The sequence below is a fragment of the Dipodomys spectabilis genome, unplaced genomic scaffold, assembly GCF_019054845.1.
Source record: "Dipodomys spectabilis isolate Male_0828 unplaced genomic scaffold, ASM1905484v1 ptg000042l, whole genome shotgun sequence".
Classification (NCBI taxonomy): Eukaryota; Metazoa; Chordata; class Mammalia; order Rodentia; family Heteromyidae; genus Dipodomys; species Dipodomys spectabilis.
In genome coordinates, this window is record NW_024870719.1 from 14,224,918 (window position 1) to 14,247,481 (window position 22,564).

At 38.0% G+C, this 22,564-nt stretch overlaps 1 non-coding gene across 1 annotated transcript; it reads left to right on the forward strand.

The window, feature by feature from the left end:
- The first annotated feature begins 20,719 nt into the window (after positions 1-20,719).
- LOC122106567 lies at positions 20,720-20,826 on the forward strand. Its single transcript, XR_006147198.1, has one exon. It is a non-coding gene; the product is annotated as a U6 spliceosomal RNA (small nuclear RNA).
- Positions 20,827-22,564: the final 1,738 nt, after the last annotated feature.

The following is a 22,564-nucleotide window of genomic DNA, read 5'->3' on the forward strand; positions in this document are numbered from 1 at the left end:
ATGAAGAAGAACCAGACTTGTAAGGATTCAGAGTTTCTGAAAATAGAGAATAAGTTCATAAGCCTGGCCTTGAGCTAAGAAGAAGGTTAGTGTTCAAGGGACAGAATTAAGAAACTGGTTCAGTGAGGCACCAGTGGCTCCTACCTGTAATCTTATCTACTCAGGAGGCTGAGATCTGAGGATCACTGTTCAAAGCCAGCCCATGCAGCAAGTCCATGAGACTCTTATCTCCAATTAACCACCAGAAAGTGGACTTCGAACTCAAGTAGTAGAGCACTTTAGCCTTGAGCTGAAGAACTCAGGGATAGTGCCCAGGCCCAATATTCAAGCCCCACAACCAACAAAAGAAAAGAAAAAAGAGAAAGAAAGAAAGAAGGACGAAAGGAAGGAAGGAAGGAAGGAAGGAAGGAAGGAAGGAAGGAAGGAAGGAAGGAAGGAAGGGAGGAAGGGAGGAAGGAAGGAAGGAAGAAACTGGTTCATAGACCCAAAAACCTTGTCAAATCTATTATGCCAAAATTAGAACTATGGCTGGGAAGTCTTAAGATTGGAATGTAGATAGACAACTAGATTAATGCATTTTAAAGCTTTGAAGGCCTATATTCTATTAAAGAAGTGTTGAAGACTAGAAATCCTTTATTTCATGAAAATTAAATACCTCTATTTTTCAGAACATGATCTAGGATCCACCTCCTGTACCTTCCTTTTTAGTTAGTAACTGGGATCAGTAAGCTAGTCAAAATATAAACAGATGGAGCTGGGTGCCAGTGGCTCACGCCTGTAATCATAGCTACTCAGGAGGCTTTGACCTAATAAACAATGTAGTTTGAAGTCAGCCCTGGGCAGGAAAGTTGTGAGACTCTTATCTCCAATTAACCAGCAAAAAGCCAGAAATGGAGTTGTCGCTCAGTGGTAGAGCATAAGCCTTGAGCAAAAAAGCTAAGGGACAGTGCCTAGGCTTCTAGTACTGACATACAAACACACATACACACACACACACACATCCAGATAGAAACTCATGTGTCTTTGAGAAGAAAACATAATAAACATAATAGTTTAAAAAGGGCTTTGGAATACAGTCAACATTTCCCAGCAGAATACAGGAGAAGATGTGGGGACTGAATTCAGAAGGAGTTTCATTAGCACAGACTGGAGTGTAGAAGGTAAGTGAGCACAAGGAACACCTGATTTAATACTGCAAGGGCTCAAGGAACCCAAACACACTGCTGATCTAGCTTCAAAAACCCCTGCTTGTTATGCTTAAAAAGTTGATGGCCCACAATAAATTACAAAAAAAAAATGTCAGAATTGGAATGGTAAGTACTAGACAAAAGGATGAAAAGTCTCAAAGAAATTGCAGGCTAGAGTGGATATACTAGTAAAGCCAGAAAACCCAATGGTCAACTATGTTCGATTTGCCCAACAGAAGAACATTCTACTTAAAGCAATAAGGCAGCAAAAATACTGGTGAGAGGTAAACTGGCAGTGTTGAGAAGATCAATAGTGATTTTCTTCATAAGCCAGGGGCAACAGAATGGAACCTGGCTTCCTAATAGTTTAGAGGATCGTGGAATCCCAACATGATTGAAGCCATTAGGCACATTTAACCCCCAGATGTGGAGGGAGAGCCAGGGAGGCCTGACGTGCAGAGAACAATGGAGATGGCTAATGGAACACAGAGCCCCCAGGCACAAGACAGATAGACAACTAACAGGAGTATTTCTTAATCTGTCAAGTTGGTGGGGTGAGGGAACCAAGAATAGATTGTCAAGAGTTCAAGAGAAATAGTCTCAATAAAAACTTACCCAGTTTCTGGATGTGAGTTTGTTTGTCAAAGCCCTTGACTAAAGGAGAGGCTAAGTTACAAGGAGGAAAAACCTCAGACAACTAAGACAAGTGTACACGGTAATGATTATCCTAGTTTTTAGCCTGCAGACCAGCAGGCAAGAAAAGGAGTCACTGTCCTGGCCATAGTGAGTAGCCTGACCAACAGTGCAGTGTGGTCAGGGAATAAGCATCCCACCCTAGGTAATAAACAGAGGTATCAAGTTTAATTAATGGTTAATGGACACATATTTCCACTATAATTTGAAAAGAGCATAGAGCTTACACTCCTTAAAGATGAAGTTCTGGGTTACCCCACCAGGTAAGCTACTTAGGCCAGGAAAAATACAGAGTGTGAGCTATACAGGATGTTGTTTATCAACAACCTTTCTCTCCAAACAAAACAAAAGGAACCAATTCAAAGTGGATCAAAGACATTAATGTAAGACTCAAATCTTTGAAATTACTATAGGAAAATATATGGAAATGCTGGAATATATATATATATAACTTCCTTAATAGAACGCCAGTAGCTAAGTATATAAGAGCAAGGATTGATAAATGGAATTGCATCAAGCTAGAAAGCTTCTGTACAGCAAAATAAACAGTCATTGGAATGAAAGAATATCCTACAGAATGGAAGAAAATCTTCGCCAGCTATATATCTGACAAGAGATTCATAATCAGAATGTACAGGGATCTCAAAAATCTAAACTTGCAGGGAACCAACCACCCCAATTAATCAAGGGCAGATGAGCAAGTACTCAACATGCCTGTCTATAAAGGAAATGCAAATCAAAATAATTTTGAGATCTCATGTCTGTCAGAATGGCAATCATCAAGAACACAAGCCAACAACAAATGCTGGTGGGTGGTGGGGATGCAGGGAAAATGGAATCTTAATACGCTCTTAGTGTACGCAATGAATGTAGCCACAGTGGATAGCAGTATGGGAGTTTTTTAACAAACCAAAAATAAATCTATCTTGTAACTCCAATTCATCACTTCTGGGCATATTTTTGAAGGAATGAAAGTCAATTGTATACTCCTGTAAATCGCAACATTTCACAATAACCAGGCTATAGAAACACGCTAGATAGCCTAAAGACTGATGAGTGGATTTTGAAAATGTGATATAGACACAACAAAGTATTATTCAGCCATAAAGAAAAATTAAACCATGTAGTGCAGGAAAATGAATGGAAATGGAGATTATCATGTTAAGTGAGTAAGCCAAGTTCAGAATGACAAAGGTCACATTTTTTTCCTATAAATGTAATCTCAAAGACATACCTATATACAAATAGGTGTGTATGTACATATATACATAGAGAGAGTACTATGATTATGAGACTGTTTGGGAGAATAAAAAGTGAAAGTAGAGGGGAAAAGAATGATGGAAGGTGAATAATAATGAAACATCACGTTCTGTCTATGCATAAAGGTTGCATAAGGAAATTCTCTGAAACCTGTTGAGTAATAGAGGATGCTGTAGACAGTGAAAGAGAAAGTAACAGAAAGTATTAGTCTGGTTAAAGTACAATGTATTCATATGTGAAATTTAAAGGGAAAAAAAAGGAATCAAAGAGAATAGTGGAAGAGACATTTCCAGATGGAATAAACTTGTATAAAGCAAATGGTCCCAAGTGGAAAATCACTTACCTCAATAAATGTGTTGCAGGCAAATTTACATTTCAGTTTGTTTCTCAAAGAAGCTTTCTCCCTCTCTGCTTGCCTCCTCTTATTCCACCTCTCAAGAAACACTAACTCAATTCTTTTCAATACAAAATCTAACTTCTTATGCATGGGTAGGAAAAAATGGCAATAGGCTTTAATTGCTTAAAAAGACTAAATGATGAAGAAGTAATGTCATTCATTTTTAGTGATCATCAGCTGCAATTCTGTTAAAGCTAGAGACTACCAGTTACCACCATGCATGTACATTCAAAATCAAGAGATACCTTCCTATCTTATTTAATCCCTGGTGTAGGGGGAATATCTCAAACCAAAAGCAAACAGTGAGAATGTAAAGAAATTTCCCATGGGTAAAATAAAACAAAAATGAGAATTAAATAAGCACTCATTAATAATTTAATGAGATCTTAGCTTAGAAGTTCTAGAATATTGTTAAATGGCAACGCCTTTGTACAGCTGCTTAAAGACAATAAAAATCTTTAAAAATAAAAAACGTTAACACTAAAAAAAAAGTTCTAGAACAACAATAGTTTTTCTGCATGTTTAGATCAAAGGTGATTTTTTTAACTCTATTCCTTCATAGTCTTACATGCCACCTAATTATTTTTATTTTAAAATTAAGCTATTGTAGCTTTGAAAAATGTTTTAGGACCACTAAATATACTCTGTTGACCCTAAACACTGTTTGCTTAAAGTTCTTTAAAGTAAAAATAGAACTTCTCTACTCAGGAGACAGATATTGGATAGATATTGGTGTTTAGGGACAGCCCAGGCAAAAAGTTAGCAATATTTCATCTCAACTGATAGTTGGATAGGTTGGGTCATGCCTGTCATCTCAGTTATACAGAAAGCATAAATAGAAGAATTGAAAATCCATGCCAGCCCAAGCAAAAACACAAATCAAAAATAACAAAAGCAAAACCAGAAATAACACAAAACCAAAAATATGAAATCAAAATAGGCTGAAAGCATAGCTCAAGTGATAGAACATCTCCACAGCAAATGCAAGACCCTGAGTTTAATCCCCAATACAAAACAAAAACAAAAACGCAGAAATACCATATAATCTTATTATGCTACTTCTAGTCTCAGTCCTGGGCATATACCCAAAAAATGTAAGTCAGCATATAATTAGAGATACTTGCATGCTTTTTGCAGCACTATTCAGAACAGACAATAAACACAAAATGTTTTGTTGTTGTTGTTGTTGTTGTTGTTTTTAATTGTGAAAATGCCATACAGAAGGGTTACAATTACATGGGCAAGGTAATGAGTACATTTCTTATCAAGCATTGTTGCCTCCTCCTTTGTTTCCCCTTACCATCCCTACTCATGTCCCCCCCCACAATCCCTGCTCCCCCCCACACCAAAGTTGTAAAGTTCATTTTTCAGCATAACGACTTGTACATCTCATTGTTGCAATGAGTCCACCTGTATCCCTATTTAAACCATTTGTTTTTTCCCTTCCCCTCCACAAATTATATCAACATCAAATACAGTGAAAACAAGGGTTATACCATGGGGGAGGGACATACAAAGCAACAAAAAAATCATCTTATAAATATGTTAGAAACAATCACAAGAAAGAAAAAAACATTTGAGTCCTTATCTTGGAGTTCAATTCGACTAACATCAACTTACCTGACCGTTTCTGCTTGACTCGGGCATATACTAGTAATCACAAATAAAGGAAACCATGGGACCTATGTTTCTGTTTAATATTATTAAATTGTTATAGAGTTAGCCTAGGTGTTCATCATCAGATGAATGGATTTTTTAAGTAGTGTATATGGAGTATTATTCAATCATAAAGAACTGGCAATGGTAATGTTAAGTGAAATAAACCAGACCCAGAAAGAAAAACATCACATGTATTCTCCCAGACGGTAAATGTAGATCATAAAATGAGAGAGAAACATGAATGCAACAGGTATATCATGGGAGAAACAGATGGAAGGAGAGGGGGAAAATTGAGGATGATAGGTACACATATGATCCAAGTACATTATATGCATGCATGAAAATGCTATATGATGATCAAAAGACTTTAAGTACATGTGTGAACATGGTACAATAAAGCTTGTTAAGACTGGTTTAGGAACAGAGGGGGAATGAAGTAGTGAAGGAGTAGGTGAGTCTGATCAAGCTACATTGTATGTGTTTATGGAAGTGTCAAAGTGAAACCCTTTTGTACACTGACTGATGTTAATAACAATGTAAGAAAAAGAAAATGTCAAAATACAATTGTTTATGAAAGTTTTTAAATGAGATGAGGAGAATAACAAAGAGTAATAGAAAGGTAAATATAATCAACATCCATTATGTACCTATATTCAGAGATCACAATGAACTCCTTCTATTTTGCATAATTGCTACACACTAATAAAAAGGAAAATGGTATTAACATTTTATGTGCATATAGGCTTTACTCACAGTATAAAAGTTCAATATCTTACATAAAATGTATTTACATATAAACACCTATGACATTATATATGTGCATATATATGCATACATAATATGTATTGATCATATATGTGTGTATTTATATATTACTGGTGACTGGGATATCTTTTTTAATATATTTTTATTGTAAAGATACTGTACAGAGGGATTACAGTTATATGAGTAAGGTAATGAGTACATTTCCTATCGAGCATTGTTACCTCCTCCTTGGTTTTTCCCTACCATCCCTTCCCTCCCTTCCTCCCCAACTCCTCCCTCCCCCCCAAAGTTGTAAGGTTCGTTTTCAACATAGTGTCTTGTACATCTCATTGCTACAATGGGTCAACCTGTATCCTTGTTTCAGCATTTTGTTATTTCCCTTCCCCACCCCAAATTATGGAATATCTTCAAAGCCATCCTCAGAGCTGTCTGTTCCCTTTTCAGTTTTAGCATATATCTTTCTGACACCACTGCTGATGATCAAAACATTCACCATCCAGATTCCAAAAGCCTCTCACCCTTCAAATCTATTCTCCACAAGACCCATAGGACCTTCCATTCCAGGGAACGCTAAGCTTTATTGATCCCTTCTAGCGTTTTTTTTTTTTTTCAGCAATCCCTTCTCCCTCTGTAATTTCACCCTCACATGTGCTAGACACTGACGTACTGAGAGCCTTACCTTCCCAAGCACACTGGTTTCCACAGTGAGTATTGATTGGTCAGTCTGTTTAAGTTTGTGTTCTAAAAGGATTTACAGCAGTTTCTTCACACCATATCAAAAAATAATAATAATAATAATAATCAGGAGTGACAAGACAACAGGGATGAGGAAGAAAGAAGAAAGGAGTTAGGAAGTGGGGAGCTAGGAAGAGAGAAATGATCCCTGCCCTGAGAAGATTGCAGGCTTCCAAAGAAGAGAACTCTTGGTAAGAATTCTTAACATAATTAGGCATTATACCTAGTTGTCAGCTGAACAGAATAGTGATGTCAATACAGCTCGTTTTGAATGTCCTCAGACTTTTAGCACTTCCTCATAGCTGCCAATTCAGCCAGCAATTTCTCAGACTCTACTCCACAGAACAGGAGGATGGTGAGAAAAGGGTTCTATGTGAAAGTGTACGGAAAACCACCTATAGTACCCAAACTCCTAGAAAAAAACATTAACCTACTAGCAGTACTGAAGAAATTACATTACCCCCACAGTCAAGTACATGAAAGTGTAGTTTAGTATGTTTAGCAAGGGATCTCAAAAGTTTTGCAAATGTTTATGTCTTTTTATTCTTCCATTTCAAGCATAAGATTTCATCCTAAAAAAAAATCATGGTCATGTACACAGATTTTGCTACAGGATATTTACTTTCCTTTATTGTATGTTTAATAGATTAAAAAAGAAATAACATAAAATCCCTATGGTAAGGTCAGGTTATATAAAGAATGTCCTAGCCATCTTATTAGAATAATAAGTCTACAGACAAAAGCAGGATGACACTCTCTACAGCATCTTTACAAGAAAGTAGAATTTTTTTTAAATGATGGTAGAACATTTAAAGAAGTTGGAAACAAAATTTTAAATAATAAGTGGAAAGAACTGGATTTTAATATTACAGATTTATTATAAAATGTTTTCTACAGACTCTTGTGTTAAAGATGAGGTCCCCATTTGATGGCATTATTTTGGAAAATTCTGAAAATATTAGGAGGTAGATCCTAGCTAGAGGAAGTAAGGCAATGGGCAAGTGTTATTAGGCACTGTATCTTCTCCCAGGCCTCTGTCTTCGTTCTCTTCCTTTCTCTGCTTCCTATCAGCCATGAGGTAAGCAGCCTCCTTGATATTTTTCAGAAACCATGATCTTCCACCCAAGTTCATGAAGTCAAGCAACCATGGACTGAATCATATGAAATCATGAGTCAAAATATATCTTTCCTTCCTTTAAATGTTTTCTATCTTCAAGTATTTTGGTCCCTACGATGAAAAAGCCAACTAACACACTGAATATGAAGGATAACTATATTTTCATTAAATATTTTCCAAGAAAAAAATACTAGAAGGACTTGTAACTGAAACTTCAATCCCAAATACCTCAGGGTACACACAGATAAACTAGGACAAGGGGTATGTCTACTAATAAGAATGGCTACCACTCAGTTTTGAACCCTGTCGTATATGAATACAGATCATATGATGTCAATCTTTAAGCTGAAGCTAGAATATGTGTGTTTCAGTGGTTCAATAGCTATGTGCATATGACCATATAAAATGATGCTTACCAAAATGAACTCCAAGAAATGTAAACAAAAGGGTTTTTATTGTACTGTTTGCAGTTATGTCTTTTCTTTCTTTCTTTTTTCCCCTTTGTTTTATTCCCTGATATCACTATTTTTTATTTCTGTACGCTTTGTCTTGTAGGTACATGTATCTGATTTGGGGAAGGGAAGAGAAATCACAGAAATAGCGGGACAAAGGGTGAACAAATTTAACAGTGAAACTCATTAGACACTACGTTGGAAATGTACTTTACAACTTGGGGGAAAGAGGGGTCAGGAGGAGAAAAAGTAAAATAGGGAGGGGGTAACACTGTTCAGAAAGAAATGTACTCATTTTCTGGCTTATGTAATTGTAACCCCCTCTGTACATCATCTTTACAATAAAATTGAAATTAAAGAAAAAATATGCATGCTTGTGAGAAATCATTCCCATTTTAAATTTAGACATTCTAACACAAAAAATGTAAATCATAATGCACATTCCAAATAAAACACATCTGTAAACATGGTGCAGAATGCCAACTGTGTTTTTCTCAAAGTTGCCAGGACTTTAGGTGATTTGTGTTTCTTTGTTTTCAGTCTTCATGCTTTTCTACATTTTATATAATGAAAAACAAGTCATTTTGAATTTAAAAAATGCATTCTGTTGGGATAGTCAAGAGTTGGATTGTTACTTTACTTTTGCCACTGAGACTAGAAAAAGAAAGTTGAAACATAAGAAGTTGACTTGGAAATAAAGAAAAAGTATAAATTAGCCTATACCTGATAGTGGCCATGGAAAGTTTAATATTTATATGAACTCTTAGAAAACTACTGTACATCCTTCTTGTTGTAGGAACTATCTAGAAAAACATCTTCTTTGACATCTTTTTTAAACTTTTTGCTTGTATTTAAAACATTGGCCATGATACAAATACGACAAGCAGACTAAGATTGTAGAAAAATGTGATAATTTTCAGTAAACTATTCATGAAAATTGACCAATTTATGGTGTTCCTCAAACTGGATTCCTCAAATGTCCCAATCAGTTTGGAAAGCATCACTTCATTATCTCTCCAGGTTTCCAATGTACAACAAAAAGCTATTGTCAAGACACACACACACACACACACACACACACACACACACACTCACTTTCACATATACATAAACAAATATGCATGCATGTAAATACATGTAAGACAAAGTGGCTTTATTTACCTGAAGCCTCAAACTAATTTGTCCACAAAGCTCTTTTCTGTGGAATAATCATAACCATTCCATATACACTACTTTCCTTTAGAACATGAATCAGAAAAGGTAAGTTAGTGAAATGGAAAAAATATAGATAGATTCTTTAGATATCCATCCTGTACATGAAACTAAAGACATATTTGTTATTTGTCTGAAGTTCAGGTTTACCTGCATTCTGCTTCTGTTTTGCTAAATCAGCTAACCCCGGTGACAGGAAAATATGCTGAATGAGCCTCAACACATTTGGAGGTGATATTAAAGTAGGTGGGTCCTGTCATGTCTCAGCAGCAGTAGAGACGAGTAGAGATGAATCCTTCAGGCTCTGGAGTCATAAATTCCCCCTCCAAGGACTAAGTCCCTCTTACTTCTAAAAGCTATGTCACAGAAGAGAAAATAAATACCATATGCATGCTAGTATAACTGGCAAGCTAAAGCAGCAGGCAATAGCTCAGGGGTTTCAAACAGCAGTTTTCAATTCTTAGTAGACTGTGGGTGAGGACCATGCCAGTATTTGGAGTAAGGTAGAACAGCAGAACAGGTAGTACAATAGGTTGGTTGGAATCAAAGTGGACTGCTGGTATTTTAGGTCTTATGTCTGTATGTGAGTGTGTGGGTACATTGGCTAACTGTAGTCATGATGTAGTCCATGATGTTTGAAAGCCTCTGACCTGACATTGACATTTGCAGAGATTATTGTGGACACTATGTTGGATCAATGTTAAGGACAAATTAGTTTCACACTTACAGGTAAGGATAAGCTTCTCCTTGTTCTGGAAAAATCATCCTTCCAGAGCTATCTCACCTCTTCATACCTCTGCAGCCCCTGCAGGTGAATGGCAATGCTTCATTTAAATCAACTCCTGGTTTTTGGTTTCCTTCTGCTATAATCATGTTCAAAAACATACATTAGAATCTAATGTTTTTTCATCCAATCTTGGATAACACATCTGAGTGACAGCATAAGCCCAAAAGAGAAATATATAGATATAGATATAGTATCATCTGTACTGAATTTACAACTTGTTTTTTTGAAATTTTAGGTCCCATGGTCTCCCTTATTTGCAATAACTAGTATATATGTGTGTGTGTGTGTGTGTGTGTGTGTGTGTGTGTGTGTGTGTGTGTGTGTGTGTGTGTGTGTGTGTCTAGGACAAGCAGAAAAGGTCAAAAGCTATGTACATATGACCATATAAGCTGATGCTAAGCGAAATGAACCCCAAGATAGGGACACCAGAGATTTTTTTCTTTCTTGTTCTTTTTAATGTACTTACAATATACTATGTGATTTTTTTGTTTCTTTCTATGTTCGTCCCCCATGATACAACCCCTATTGTCACTGTATTTGATTCCAGTGTCCTGCATCTTGTATGTACATTTTTCTAATTTGGGGAGGGGAAGGGAAATAACAAAATGCTGAAATAAGGATACAGGATGAACCATTGTAACAATGTTGAAAACACTATGTTGAAAACGAACTTTACAACATTGTGGGGGGGAGGGGGGAGAGGAGGTAAGGGAGGAGTTGGGGAGGTGGGGAGGAAAGGAATGGTAGGGGAAAAATAAAGGAGGGGGTAACAATGCTCCATAAGAAATGTACTCATTACCTTGCTCATGTAACTATAACCCCTCTGTAAGGTATCTTTACAGTAAAAAATATATGTTAAGAACGAAACGAAGAAAACAAATGACATCATTTTGTTTTACAGAAAAACAACTACTGAAGCCTATGTCAATTCCAAATTTTCCAGCTCAACTTCAGACAATATCGATGATATCCTCTGGGTCAACGGTTTTAAAATAGATTCTAAAATTCCAAACATGCCTAATTCTTGACTGAGAGTTTTTTCACCCACTATATCTCTTCATCCTCCACTCTACACCCACACTCTTTGGCCCAGCCCCCTGATCTTTACACAGGCAGAAACAGAGCAAACCTTCACCCACTTCCTGCATGTGTCAGCTTGCATTACAGGATCTTAACATGGATTATTATTTGTTTTCGTTTGTATGATTTTGTCTGCAAAGAATAACATAACAGATTACTGGCTGATAGCTTCCTTCCAAACTGAAACTGAAACTCAGAAGTGATTGCAACCCAGACAACTTTCTTGCTCCACTGGACCCTAGCAGCTGCCTCTCTCCCACTAAAAACCAGTAGCACCTCCACACCACACACTTTGTAAAATGTTGGGGGTTTTTTCATGTTTTATGCCATTTCCCAGCTGGTTCAGCAATAACCTACAAAATTCCGACATAGCTCTGGAGAACTCAGCTTCTTTTGCTTTTACTTTTTACTGAACTCTAAAGAACAGGAATTTCTGGTCATTAACCACTTTCTCCAGAAAAGAACATCATCATCTAGGAATACAATTTCTTAAAAATCCAAAAGATAGTAAAATATCTCAGGGCCCGAGTGGGGAGAGAGAGGAGAGTTGGAGGGATACACTGCCTTTTCAAGATTCCCAGCACACACAGTAGACCAAAAAAAAATCTTTAGTCTTTGTCTGATAAGCTTAAATAAAATAAAAGCTATTATTGTTGGAAAGGTAAAATGGAAGCTCCTCTATAAATAACCACAGGATGAGTTCAAGACCCCAATGAGTCAACTATGAAGTAGACTACAATAAAAATTGAATTGATTACCTAAAAAAAAAAGAGACTAAGTGAAAGCAATTTTCTGACCCAGAGCTGTCTTGTGGCTTACCTCAGAAAAAGCCTGTGGTGAGATTGTTTTCTTTTGAATCATGTTCCCCTTACATTTAGTTAATAAAAAAAATCATCTTTTTATGAGAGTCATTTGATGTTCAAAGGACTCTTTGGAGAATTGTTGGAAGAACAATCTAAATGTAGACCTCCATAACAAAAAAGTTTCATTTACTATAAACAAACTCCAATGCCAAATTTCAGATAGCAAGAACTGTCATAGGTCCCTGAAGTCAAGGACAGGTTTGGCAATTGACACACTTCAACTCTTCAATGTCTAAACCTCATAAACAGCTGCCATTGGACAAAAGCTACTGTCAGCCTGTCAGGCTCAATGAAATTGTCTGCTGTGGCTAAGCCTAACAAAAAGGTACAAAAATACCCACACTCCCTATCTTCCAAAAACAATCCTGCAATTAAGTCACCATTCTGGGCATCTCATAATGAACAGACTTCAGTGAGCACACAGGGGCATATGGAATTAAGATACCTGCCCTTTTCTCCATTTGCTCCTTTAAGTTTTCTTCAGCAAAGAAATGACCATAAAACCCTAGGAAAAGTGGATGGTGAGGTTGTCAATAGACCCACTGGTGTGATTTTCCACTTTCTACAACGTGGTCTCAGTCTAAAACCCTTTTGGGTTTGTACTTTATGTGGTGCTCTCCTTTTGTGGTGACTTTCAGATCTTTAATGCTCATTTGACCACTGCCATGTGGGCTTACAAAAATTCAGAGGGAAAACACTAAAGGATTGTGGCTCTTTGCATTTCAGTCAGCTTATTATTGCTTACTTGTTAATTCTAAGGACAAATGCATTTCTGGTCTATAACTATTAGTCCTTGAGAGATGAAGAATACAATGAAATTTAAGGTATCCTATTCTGGTTTACCTTATCTTTTCTTGCTGTGATAATAGAACTAACCAAATGTACTTTCTACACTTACCCTACTGCTTGACAGATTCCATTTAATTTGACTTAAAAATTCCATTTAACCGGGAGTGGAGAGGTGCAATGGTAATTCCACCTGAACACGAGTTGCGCAGTGAGCAAGTTCTACTTCTCTTGGCCACAAATCCACACATCCAACTTGATGTCCTACAAGCACCACAAATTGCTTCTCCAAGACTTAAGTGATCTTTTTCTGAAAGTGTTCTATTCCTCCTGCATTTTCCACAGTATAGTAAATGGTACCAACATTGTTCCAATACCAAAACCAGATACCAAGGATGTGTTCTACTCCAGCTGCCTCAACCCCCCACGTCCAAGTTCACTGACCAAGAAGCAGTCTTAATACTCCCTCAGTTTAATTCAACTTTAATCAATCTTCTTCCTGACTCTAGCTCTTCTCTGTCTCTGTGTCTCTCTGTGTCTCTGTGTCTCTCTGTGTTTCTGTCTGTCTGTCTGTCTGTCTGTATGTCTGTCTGTCTGTCTGTCTCTCTCTCTCTCTCTCTCTCTCTCTCTCTCTCTCTCTCTCTCTCTCCCTCCCTGGCTCAAGGCTGGTTCTCCACCACTTGAGCCACAGCTCCACTTTTGGCTTTTTGGTGACTAATTGAAGATAAGTATCTAACAGACTTTCCTGCCTAGGTGATTTCAAACTAAGGTTCTCAGAATTACGGTTGTAAACCACTGGCACCCAACCTAATCTGCTTTTGGGGTCTGTCTCTTGTTCACCATTCTCTCTCACCCAAGTTACTGCATCAGCTCATTGTTCATTTATCAGTTCTCAAGGGTTCTTTCGATGTCTCCAGTTATCTGTCTTTAAACCAACTAAGTGGTGTTATTATTCTACTATTCTGCTTCCCAATAGCTCATCACCCTGTACAGAATAAAGTCTGAAGTCTCAAGTGTGGCACCCACAGACCTTTCACAGTAGTCCCAGTCTTCTCCACCCCTTCTCCACCATTCCCACTCTCCCCCACCTCTAAACCCTCTCCTGACTCTATTTCATCAAGCCACCATGCTCGATCTGAAATGCCTTCTCATTCTCTATCAGGAAAACGCCTCATTTTGAAAAGTGTCATTAAGGGACTACTTTTGTGAACACTGCCCTCCATGAAGAATGGATTCTCTCCTTCTCTTTCTCAGTTTCCCACTTCAAATAGCTCTAAGTCACTTACCACAATTTGGTTTACATTATGTAAATGACTCCTTCACTGGACAGTGAACATCTCTAGGGCAAAAGCCAAGTGGTGCAGGCAAGTATCACACCACTAAATAATTGCTGGGTTCATTTGGGGAAGCATTTTTAAATTTCTAACTGGTAAATTAAAGATAAGCATCTGTAATCATTTTGGTCCTTTCATCCCTAGGGAAAGCAGCAGTGGAAGCAGCTTAGATCTCCAAATCCTGATTTTATAAGAACTATAGGGCTCAAAAAAAATTGCAGACTAGATCCAACACGCATTTTACTGGTCTTAAAAAAGAAGGAGATTGGGGGAGGGAGACTACAGAGAGCCTAAAACACTTCCAAACATAAAATCTAGTAAGCTAATAATGCCTTCTAGCTTTTAAATGTTGCTTCTGTGTTTCAATCATGTCTACTGAAAACTCATCTCTTGAGAGAAATGGCAAAACAAGTGATTTCTTATAAGATCTTAAGGCCAATAGACACATGAAGAAATGCTCAACCTCCCTAGCCATAAAAGAAATGCTAATCAAAACAACATTGAGATACCACCTCACTCCAATTAGAATGGCTATAATCAAGAACTCTAATAACAACAGATGCTGGAGGGGATGTGGACAGAAGGGAACCCTACTGCATTATTGGTGGGAGTGTAAACTTGTTCAACCACTTTGGAAAATAGTATGGAGGTTCCTCAAAAGACTCCACATAGAGCTCCCCTATGACCCAGCAATCCCACTTTTGGGCATTTACCCAAATGATCACAAACAAAACCTTACTAAAGCAACCAGCACAACTATGTTTATTGCAGCATTATTTACCATAGCTAAGATCTGGAACCAACTCAGATGCCCCTCAGTAGATGAATGGATCAAGAAAATGTGGTATATATACACAATGGAATTCTATACCTCCATTAGAAAGAATGACATTGCTCCAGTTGTTAGGAAATGGAAAGACTTGGAAAAGATTATATTAAGTGAAGTAAGCCAGGCCCAAAGAAACATAGGTCCCATGGTTTCCCTTATTTGCAATAATTAGTATATGTCTGAGACAAGCAGAAAAGGTCAGGTAAGTTGATGTTAGGGAAATGAACCCCAAGATAAGGACTCAATTTTTTTTTCTTTTTTGCCATTGTTTCTAACATATTTATAAGATGATTTCTTTGTTGTTTTGTATGTCCCTCCCCCACAGTATAACCCCTGTTTTTACTGTATTTGATGTTGGTATAACTTGTTGAGGGGAAGGGAAAAAACAAATTGTTTAAATAGGGATACAGGTAGACCCATTACAACAATGAGATGTACAAGACACTATGTTGAAAAACGAACTTTACAACTTTGGCAGGGGGAAGAGGGGTAGATGGGAGGGCAGGTATGGTAAGGGGAAGCAAAGGAGGAGGCAACAATGCTTTATAAGAAATTCCCCTGCTTTTATACTGAGAGCAAAATAAGCTGCAAACCGGAAAGTTCTGAAGCCTCTTTATACCTTCAGAAGGTGGATATCACTCTAGGAACTCTGCTAGATCCACAATACTGGATTTGTAAATTGTTTATTGGTAAATTACTCATAAAAAGTAATGCTCAATAATGGAGTCTCCCAGACATTTCCAAGAATCACTTTCACTGCTTTATCAAGCACACCTGTATTTCTAGCACTCAGGAAATAGAAGAGGCCATGACTTTGAGGCGAACCTGAATAACATGGTGAAATCTTGTCTCAAAGAAAGAAAACAAGCCGGGCGCTGGTGGCTCACGCCTGTGATCCTAGCTACTCAGGAGGCTGAGACCTGAGGATCGCGGTTCAAAGCCAGCCCGGGCAGGAGAGACTGTAAGACTCCTATCTCCAATAAACCACCAGAAAACCGGAAGTGGCACTGTAGCTCAAGTGGTAGAGCACTCGCCTTGAGCTGAAGAGCTGAGGGACAGTGCCCAGGCCGAGTTCAAGCCCCACGACCGACAAAAAAAAAAAAGAAAGAAAGAAAGAAAACAGTGTGTGTGTATGTGCATGCGTGTGTGTGTGTGTGTGTGTGTGTGTGTGAGAGAGAGAGAGAGAGAGAGAGAGAGAGAGAGAGAGAGAGAGAGAATGCGGTATCTGCTTCTGTATTTGGGATAAATGTAGCTTAGAAGAAATGTATTAGGGATGGGGTCCAGAATTCTATACTGAAATAAAACACAAACTGTTTTTCAAAATTTCCCACAGATGACAATGAAAATAAGTAACTTGTGCAACAAATGAAAATATTTCAACAGTTTGTTATTGCTCTTCTACAGACAATCACCAGTGCCAAGTGTATATGGGTCTCTTCTTTGTGGCAATACAATTAAGTAGACATCCCTGAATTACGAGTTATACTATCAAACATTTTTGGGTAGCTGCATATTCATTCTCTCTGTATTAAAATATACTTATAACTAGCATTAACATATACACATGCACACACACAAGGGTATTGTGACTTTAAGATGAGGTTGTGGCTGTAAATCATCTTACTGAAATCAAATGAGGCATCATGCGTGGTCATAGGCATAAATGTTTAAAATCCTGAATATCTTCACAAATTGGGAAGCATTACTATAAACAATTGCCTGGATCTCTAACATAGATCCTCACATACCATACCCTATACATCACTGCGCTCTTCTGTAAGTATAAGCAAGGATGTGTAATTTTACCACATGAGGCAAACTAATTGCCCCTGGCTCTTTCTGACCATGCCCACTGTGTAAGTGTAGCCTCCCTACACAAAGTAGCACTAGAACCATATACCACTTCTGTGGTATATACAATGAGTTCTTGTCCAATTTCTTCCCCTCTTCCACCTTCCCTCCATTCTTCTACCCCTCTCCCCTTGGCCTTACCTTCACTTCTTGCAAGTACCCATTTCCTGGCACTCCCTTTGTTGGGCTTTGACTTAGTCTTTTTAAGAGTTATACTATTTATGCTCTCCACAGACTCTATTACACTTCAGTTAATTCATTTGTAATACCCAAGATACACACTTTCTCAATGCATCATGTTTGCTATTTGCTTTTCTTCAGGCTTTACATCTGAGTAACTGAAAGTACCTCTACCACATTCCTGCCATAAGCCTGAGCGTGGGCTTCTGTCCTGGAATATTCCTGACAACTATCTCCTCTCCCTGCTTTCTTCCCAGACGTTGTTCTTCTTAATAAACTCCATATCTACAGTCAATAGAAAAAGAAAACCTAATGAGTACAGGAAGCCACAAAGAAAAAGGTAGCAGTTCCTGGCCCTTTGCTGGCCTACCAATGTCTTTTCTCAAATAAACTCACTTTTGTCAGTTTCTGCTTTTAATTCCTTTGATGGTTACCACTGTATAACTGAGTGGTAAATCATTCTGAGTTCCTTGTTTATCATTTTTAGAGCTCCTATTTACTCGGCTTTTCTTCATATTAAATATCATGCATTATTTTCTAGTATCCTGATTGTTTTTGTTCTACAGCTATGGTTATTTTTCTTCTAAATGTTCACATGGTTTATTTCATTACTTTCTCCAATTTCACTCTGCTCCATTTACCATAAGGTCCAGTGGGTCCAACAGCAATGCATAATAAAGGAAAGTGACATTTAAAGTAAGACACTATTGTTTCCCAGAGTGGTTGAACCAGGTTACATTCCCACCGACAGTGTAGTAGCATTCCCTTTTGGCCACATCCCATCAGCATCTGTTATTATTTGTTTCCTTGATAATGGCCATTCTAACTAGGGTGAGGAGGTAGAATTTCAATGTGGTTTTGATTTGCATTTCTTTTTTTTGTTGTTGTTCTTTTTTTTAATTTTATTTTATTTTATTTGTGAACATACTGTACAGAGGGGTTACAATTACATGGGCAGGATAATGTGTACATTTCTTACCAAGCATTGCAGCCTCCTCCTTTGTTTACCCTTCACATCCCTTCCCAGCCTCCCCCCTCTCCCCCAATCCCAATCCTTCTCCTTCCCCCCCAACCTCCCCCCCCCCCCGCACCGACGTTGTAAAGCTCGTTTTGGACATGACAACTTGTACTTCTCATTGTTGCAACAGGTCCACCTGTATCCTTAAACAACTGGTTTTTCCCCATCTCCTCCACAAGTTATACTGACATCAAATATAGTGAAAGCAGGGGTTATACTGTGGGGGAGGGACATACAAAGCAACAAAGAGATAATCTTATAAATGCGTTAGAAACACATGCATGAAAGAGAAAACATTAAAATACGTATCTAAGGTTCATTTTCCTGACATCACATTATCTGACCTTTTCTGCTTGACTCATACATATACTAGATATTGATTTGCATTTCTTTTATGGACAGCAATGTTGAACATTTCTTCATGTGTCTATTGGCCATTATTTTTTTTGGTGGGTTGTTGGCCTTTGGGGGAATCTGTTTTGCTTTGTTTGGGGTGGGGGGTTGGTTGTATGATTTGAACTCTGGGTCTGGACACTGTCTCTGAGATCTTCAGCTCAAAGCAAGCATATATTTAAGAACCAAGTGATGAGGCACCCTGTTTATGGATGCTCCTACCAACCCACTAAAGAAATGTTTGTTTCTCTACCCCACAAGCAGGCATTGTAGGTCAAAAGGTCTTGAGTCACAGTGCCACTTCTGGTTTTCTGATGATTAATTGGAGACAAGAGTCTCATGGATGTTCCTGGCTTTGAACCAAGATCCTCAGATCTCAGCCTCCTGAGTAGCTAGGATTACAGGCATGAGCTACCCGTGCTAGGCAGGAGATCCTTATTTCCTCTCCAAAGAAGTTTCTTTTTAATTCTTTAGCTCACTTATTAATGGGGTGGTTGTTTCTTTGGGATTTGTTATTTGGGGGTTAATTATTTTAGTTCTAGGTATATTTTTGATATGAGGCCCTTTTCTGTTATATGGCTAGTGAAGATCTCCCAATCTGTGGGCTTTCTATTTATCTTGCTAGCTATGTCATTTGCCATGCAGAAGCTCTGTAATTTGATGTGATCCCATTTATCCAGCCTTTCTTTGATTTGTTATATTTCTGAATGGAAAAAACAGGTCTTTTTTTTTTTATTGGTAACCTTGTTGTCACCAATGTACTATATCTATGAACTTTACAACTTTGGGGGCCGGGGGGTGAGGAATTGGGGTAGGAAGGGATAGTGAGAGAAAAACAAAGGAGTGGGTAACAATGTTTGACAAGAAATGTACTCATTACCTTACTCCTATAACTGTAAGCACTCTGTACAGCACCTTACAATAAAATAAAATAAAGAATTAAATTAAATAAGACACTAGCTATTTAAAAGGGACCCAGACCTCATGTTATCTAATATTGTTGCTATGATGCCCCTCACTTCACGGAGAAGTAGAAGTTCCCTGTGCTCGCTGATAGGTTGCATGCTCCAGCTTAAATCACAGGTAGACGAGCTCAGTGCTGGGTGCAAGTTGATAAAGAATGCCTCCGGGCTGCAGACCTGCCCAGCTAGAAAGATGGCAAGAAGGAGAAATTCTTTCGGTAAACAGAACACTGAGTCACTTACTTTGTGTTAGAACAAATAGCAAGTATATAGACGCCCATTCTTCATTGTATGAGCTGAGATGATATAGGCAGAAAACCAGGGTAGTCACAGGGTAGCCACTGGCCCTATTCTGAATCATAACATTCAAAACTTTTGAACTTCTTCAGTAATGAAAGTTGTTTTTAAATATGTAGCTGATGTGCCAGGTAGTGGTGAAACTCTGGCGAAATAGGACATTATTCTTCAAGATACAGCAAAGGTAAAACAATGGCCAGTATAGGGTGTTGTTCTTCAATAGACAAAAGACATACATTTAAGACCCAAATGATGAGGCACCCTGTTGATGGATGCTCCTACCAACCCACTAAAGAAAGCAGGCATTGTAGGTCAAAAAGTCTTAGTTTCCAGAGGAGATGCTCTTCCACTAGAAGAAAAAGTAGAAGCACTACTAAGCTGCAGCTACCAAGAGAGACCATTGTCTAAGTTTCCAGAAAAATGTGATAATAATGTGATCATTACTGTTTCATTGTGTATTCCTAACCAACAATAAAAAGGAACTATTCAGAACTAGTATAAGAAACAACACACATCTTACAGTGACTCTAAAGGAGCATATCCACTTAAATTATTTTTCAGAGTGACTAACTTAATATAAACTCTTTAAATAACATATCAGGGTGATCTGTTCTTTCTGTAATCTATTATATGAATAAGATTTAAACTTGCAGCCAAAATAGTTTTGTTAGGGAGCTAGTTACTCTGATACAGCCAATCTGATCATGTGAACAGAACCCTATCACCAGCTCTGCCATGGGAGGACTGCAAACCAAAACCCTCTCACTCTACCTACAAAATAAGCAGTCAAACAAATAGTCTCACCCACACCCCTAAGGCTGCAAAGTAGAATTTTAATCTTCCTTAAAAAATTTGAAATCTTGTGCTCGCTTCGGCAGCACATATACTAAAATTGGAACCATACAGAGAAGATTAGCATGGCCCCTGCGCAAGGATGACACAGAAATTCATGAAGTGTTCCATTTTTTTTTGTTGTTTTTGATACCTTGGGTATTGTAGATACGTTTATCTGAATTAAGGAAGGGAAGAGGAACAACAAAATGGTGAGACAAAGGACAAGGTGGGAACCAATGCAACAGTGATACTCACAAGACAGTATGTTGGAAATGATCTGTACAACTTGGAGGGGGGTAGGGAGAAAGGAAAAGGGAGAAAAATCAGGAAAAGGGTGCCAAGTTAGACAAGAAATGTAATCACTATCTTACGTACGTAACTGTAGCCCTTCTGTATATCACCTTGACAATAATTTTTTAAAAAATAAGAAGTAAATACTACTATGAAAAAAATTGAAATTTTGCCAGGTGCCAGCGACTTACACCTCGTAATCCTAGTTACTAGTAGCTGGCTGAGATCTGAGGGTTGCAATCTATAGCCCACCCAGGCAGAAAAGTCCATGAGACTCTTATCTCAAATTAAGCATCAGAAAATGGGAAGTGGCACTGTGGCTCCGATTGGTAGTAGAGAGCTAGCCTTGAGCAGAAAAAGCTCATGGACAGCTCCCAGGCCCTGAGTTGAAGCCATACTCAACCAAAACAAGAAAAAAAGACATTGAAATCTTTGACTGTAGAAGACACAACTTTTATTTTTAGTGGCAGAGTGAACCTTATTTACTCTATTCTTAAATGTATCTTTCCACGGGCTGGGAAGGTGGCTCAGTGGTAGAGTGCTTGCCTTGCATGCCTGAGGCCTTGGGTTCGATTCCTCAGCACCACATAAGCAAAAAGAAAAAAGCCGGAATTGGCTCAAGTGGTAGAGCGCTAGCCTTGAGCTGAAGAGCTGAGGGACAGCACCCTGGCTCAGAGTTCAGGCCCACGACCGGACCCAAAAAAAAAAAATGTATCTTTCCTTTTACATTTTTTACTATTTTTGCTATCTTTAGTAGTTGTGCAAGGGAGCTGACATTCCACAAATCAGTTGTGAATACAGTGCATCTTAATCATTCTCACTCATCTCTCTGAACCCATCCATTCCTTCACTTTTCTTAGTTTTATAGTCTATGCACTGTGTTCGTTAGTGCATTCTCCCCTTCTTCTTTTCATCTACTCCTCTCTCCTTGTGTTTTTCAATTTTAATTTTCACACTATCTGGAGTCTTTTCATTATGTCTCTACTAATTTCCTTATATGGACATTTTGTTGGAGACTGAGACAATGGTCTCTATTTAACAAACTCTATTTCTTATTTTGAGTAATTCAAAAGTATAACTATTTCCTTTGGGTCCTTACTTTCTGAGAAACCACTGAGCCAGGATATTTATTACCTTTTGGATCATCTCATCCACATGTCCATTCTTTATTAAAAGTCCAAACACTTGCAGTACTCCTTATTAAAGTTCATGATACAAGTAAAAAAGCAAAATGTGGTATATGCACCCGACAGACTACTAGTAGACTTTAAGAAGGAAGGTGTGCCCTTTGCTATAACATGGATGAAACTTGAGTACATTATGCTAGTAAAATATGCCAAACACAAACATTATGTTGATTTCACCTATATAAGAGACATGGATAGTCAAAATCACTTGACAGAAACAGTAGGACAAAGGATGAACTAATGGAACAATGATACTCACTAGATGCTACATTGGAAATGAACTTTACAACTTGGGAAAAGGGGAGTGGGGAGGGCTAAGCAGGAAGAAAATGAGGGAGGGGGCAACAGTTTAAAAAGAAATATACTCATTACCTTAGTTATGTAACTGTAACCCT